The 4,769-nt window shown below is 41.0% G+C and overlaps 1 non-coding gene across 1 annotated transcript; it reads left to right on the plus strand.

The window, feature by feature from the left end:
• The first annotated feature begins 1,562 nt into the window (after positions 1-1,562).
• On the plus strand, positions 1,563-1,689 carry LOC124509724 (small nucleolar RNA SNORA77). The gene has a single exon (XR_006961502.1). It is a non-coding gene; the product is annotated as a small nucleolar RNA SNORA77 (small nucleolar RNA).
• The last annotated feature ends 3,080 nt before the right edge of the window (positions 1,690-4,769 follow it).

Consider the following 4,769-nt stretch of genomic DNA (forward strand, 5'->3'; position numbering starts at 1 on the left):
AAAATTAACTTTACTCAAAACAATTCCCTTTGGCAATTAAGACTTCAAAAGCTGATGAGAGGCAATGATTTGACGTCCCACTTAAAAATGGAACTTTATGGGGCACCTGGGTGGCTCAGTCGGTTGGGCGGCCGACTTCAGCTCAGGTCATGATCTCACGGTCTGTGGGTTCGGACCCTGTGTCGGGGTCTGTGCTGGCAGCTCAGAGCCTGGAGCCTGCTTCAGATTCTGTGTCTCCCTCCCTCTCTGCCCCTCCCCTGCTTGCTGTCCAACTCTGTCTCTCTCTCAGATAATAAAAAAAAAACATTAAAAAAATTTAAAAAAATTAAAAAATGTAACTTTACAAGTTATTACCTTAAACAACAAATGTATCGTGTAGGTCATGGCTACTTAAACCATTTCCCAGTTTTACAAAGCAACAATTTTATTCCATACGGCACCACTGACTAAAAAAGTTAGCATTGAATTTGGAAACAATGAAATATGATTTGAAACTTGTCTCCTAACATGGAAGAGTCTAGAAAGTGTATTTTGTTTCTAATCTGTGAGCATAATTAAGGGATCCAACTGGTAAAATGTGAACCATGACTTCAGACTCTATGCAGCTTTTCTCCCATCTATTCTCTCCTCAGAGACAATATAGTTCAGGGTCCTCAATCACTACCACCACCCTTTTCTCCCTCCCTTCCTCTCCCCTAACACATGTTATCATGTGACATTTTCCTGCACAACCCCAGACCCAAAGTTTAAATTCTATGACACAGTTTGATGGTGATTACTGAAGAGAGTGCGGGCAGTTAATACCAAGGGTTTGGTATATGATCCGATAATGTGACTCATTTCCAGCATGTGGGCCCAGAGACTGACGGCTACTTTCATACATGTCCTCAATGACCTCATTCTCTACATACTTTTCATAGCCTTTTATCACATTTGCAAAAAGGTATGTATTATTAATCACTTTCATCAGGACATAGCAACATAACATATGAAAAACTACACACTATCCAACCAGTATTCCAGATGATATTAATGGCACCAAATTGATGTTTTACCCTATTTTGTACTTTTCTCTCTTTATTGACTTTAAAAGCCCGATCATGCCCGAAACCTCCTTTACTTGTCTCAGTAATCTTCTACCCATGAGTTCATCTAATGGTTTATTCAAGTCATGAATATTTTGAAGCTGCACACTCTCCTGGGAAAATATGTCCTTCACATTTCCTGTCTACTATGTAAAGTATGCATTGCTCTCTTTAATCTGAACGAAACTATCTTTTCTAAGCTTCCAAGGGTGACTCTTCACTCCATAATTTGAAAAACAAAGAAGCCTAGTTAATTTTCTCTATACACATTCAGGTTTCATGAGCTTCAATCCTGCACTCATGTTAGGGTCTATCTTTGAAGCGTTCTTACTTAGAAAACCTACTCAGTAAAGTTCTCCAGCCATTCAATTATACAAACTGCTGTCGCTGAAGGTGTTTCCAGCACTGCTAACAGTCTACTTGGTCTGTGATCAAAACTAAACAAGGAAATGTATGCGGAAAAAAAAATCAGTGTGCACAGACTCACTCTGCGTGCGGCTGCAGCCCCAGGTGAGTGCTTTCTCTGCCCCAGAAACATCCCCACGTGCTATAACCACCTTCACCTACCTGTTCAAGGGTGATGCAGCCATCTGGGGACACAGGGAGAAGAAGAAAAATAAATCAGTGTGGATTTCTGTTGGGTGCCAGGACATGTGGAAGTTTACATTTTGAGAGAGATGTTGCTTTGCCCCGACCAACACCAAGTCCAGAGCATATGATTTCATTCATTAGTCAGTTGGTTTGTCCATTTGTTAAATAATTCATTTGTTAAAAATCTAATATTTATTGAGCTGCTACTGTGTGTCATGCCCTGCTCTGGGTGTTGTTGAAACAATGGTGACCTTGCCTTCATGGCATTTATGGTATAGGTGGTTATAAGTATTTCTCTTTCTGAAAGAGAATTTAATTGGCTAGCACTCATGTATATTAGAGGGCTGTCTGTTAGAGGGCTGTTAAAAAATGCATAGCCAATTAATGAGGAAGAGGAAGAGAGGGAGCAAGGTTTACTTAGTATTAGTAGCAGAGATATCCATACATCGCTAAACTTCACGTCCAAAAGAGTTTTAGGTGTAAGAATACTCATGAGGACAAAAGAGTCACTTTTCTCTGAGTCCATACTCATAATTTTACTGTGTTTAAGGACTCCTTTAAAAAAATTTTTTTTTAACATTTATTTTTGAGAGACCAGGAGAGACAGAGCATGAGCAGGGGAGGGGCAGAGAGAGAGAGGGAGACACAGAATCTGAAACAGGCTCCAGGCTCTGAGCTGTTAGCACAGAGCCCGACTCGGGGCTCCAATTCACAAACTGCTAGACCATGACCTGAGCTAAAGTCAGATGCTTAACTGCCTGAGCCACCCAGACACCCCTAGGGATTCCTTCTTAAACTAAAACAAGATTCAAATCCACTACCCCTGCCCACACACACAGAATAAAGAGTAATGGTTGTCATAAGAAGGTCCATAATAAGGAAAATTTCCTAGTAAAGAATAATGTTTTGTTTTAGGGTTCCCTCAAGTACACCCTTGAAACAAAGATTTGATTCCAAGTAGTTTGTTTTTGAGATAACACCAAGAAACAATAGGAGAATAAAGAAGTAAGGCGGGGAAGGGAAAAAGTCTAATACAGTGAGTTCATGAGCACATTGCTGCTGTAGGCAACTGGGACTCAATCCTAATGAGGAGTCTCAGAGAGACTATGAACTATGCACCTAAGAATTATCCCTCCCATGACAAAGAACCTGGAGTATTTATGTACCAACTACAGTTCTTTCTTGTATGAGGGTAGTTCCTATGGGCATTAAATACTCCCCAGCCCTTCTGATCTGCCATACATGAACTGAGCCCATTCCTGGGGACAGAGAAATCTCTAAGGCAGAGAGCATAAAGAACTATCTTCAGATGACTTCAGGGTACGCCTGGGTATATGGGCAGTTGCCAGCAACAAATTTTAAAATAGATTTGTATTTTCTTAATTACAAGAGTATTTATGTATTAATGAAAATAGCAGTCCCTTGTGAGCCATTATATGTCATCAGACAAAGCTCTACCAAGGACTACAACCCAAAGGTTAGGACAACTGTCCTATATAGCTTGACAAACACATGTTATAAGAAAGTAGAAATATTTTTCTTCTTAAAAAATCATAAAGGAAAAAATCATATTGCATACTTATTTCTTTAGAAGATAATCCTATTCTTTGAGCCATTTTTGAAACCAATCTCTGCTTTCGAGGGTGTAAAATAAGATGTGGCACCTTTATGCAGGGCAGCCCCTACCACCAAGATTTTTGCTATTCACCATTCTCCTGTAGTGCTTCTTCCACACTCCTCTTTGGGTGAAACTGATCATTTGATAAGCAGTAGGAGGTCACTGGAGCCATTGCTAATCTAGAACTCTCCACAAGAAAGCTACCATCTCTGGCCAAATGTAACCGAAGAATAATCTGAAGTCCTTCCAGAATAGAAAGTACAACTGCAGTATGGGATACTTGAACTGCATGTGCTCAATCACAAAATAACTGCCAGGAGAGTATTAAGGACCAGTGATGATCTCCACTGCTCCTTGAGCTCATTTCTGCAAGAATTGAGCTTGAGTGTAATGGGAGCTAGTAAATGCTGAGAGCAGGCCATAAAATTTTTTTGCCATTTCACCCCCAAGCCTCACTCCTAGACTAAAAACGGACAGTGGGCACTTGTGAGCCATATTTCAAGTGTGGGTTTAGGTAATCCAAGTGGTAGGTATATGCACTAGGCAATTATTTGAGACCTATTACGCGCACTAAACAGTTTACAGGGGGAAGAGGGAAGAAAATATTGTCGAGACCTCACAAAATTACATTCTTGTTGAAAATAAGCATATACAGGGGCGTGTGGGTGGCTCTGTCAGTTAAGCATCTGACTCTTGATTTTGGCTCAGGTCATGATCTCATGTTTCATGGGATTGAGCCCCACATCGGGCTCCATGTTGGGCATGGAGACTGCTTGGTATTTTCTCTCTCCCTTTCTCTCTGCCCCTCCCCCACTCGCTCGCGTGTGCTCTCTCTCTCAAAAAAAAAAAAAAAGAAAAGAAAAGAAAAGAAAAGAAAAGAAGCATTCACAAAGATTCACAAATAGCAATGGTTATTAGCTCAACTGACCAAGGAACAACAGGTTGGGAACAGGGGGCTAAACAACTTTCTAGAAAACTAGTTTTAGTTCTACAAGGAAAGGCAATCCAAATCTCTTCTCTACCCTGACAATAAAATATCAATCTTCCCAAATGAAGGGTGGAAAGCCACTCCATACACAGAAATGGCCACCTATCAAACATGAACAGAGTACTGAAATCAAGAGTAACACAAAAGGGTGATGTTCTAGCCAGCACATGAGAGAAGAGCCCACATAACCTAAACTTCCCTCATCCCACCCATGGCCAAAGGCTTGGCAGCCCCCTCTGAGGAAAAGTATCCTTCATTCTCAAACTAGAGCCTTTCATGAGTTTTAAAAACTTACACTCATTTTCTAGTAGAAACTGAGCAAAGAGAGACTATTCTATGTGGCTGAATAGGAGAGACCTGCCTTGCTGAAGGTTAGGACAGTCCCAAGAAAGCTGGGGCAGGGGGCGTGTGGTGTTCCTGCGCTACTCTATGGAATCACAGCAGCTTTTCCCTGCCTGTGTCTGTACCTGTCTGTTCTCACATTACT

Source organism: Lynx rufus, unplaced genomic scaffold (genome assembly GCF_022079265.1).
Source record: "Lynx rufus isolate CCGP_SWC_20201006 ecotype Redwood Valley unplaced genomic scaffold, mLynRuf1.p SCAF_14, whole genome shotgun sequence".
Classification (NCBI taxonomy): Eukaryota; Metazoa; Chordata; class Mammalia; order Carnivora; family Felidae; genus Lynx; species Lynx rufus.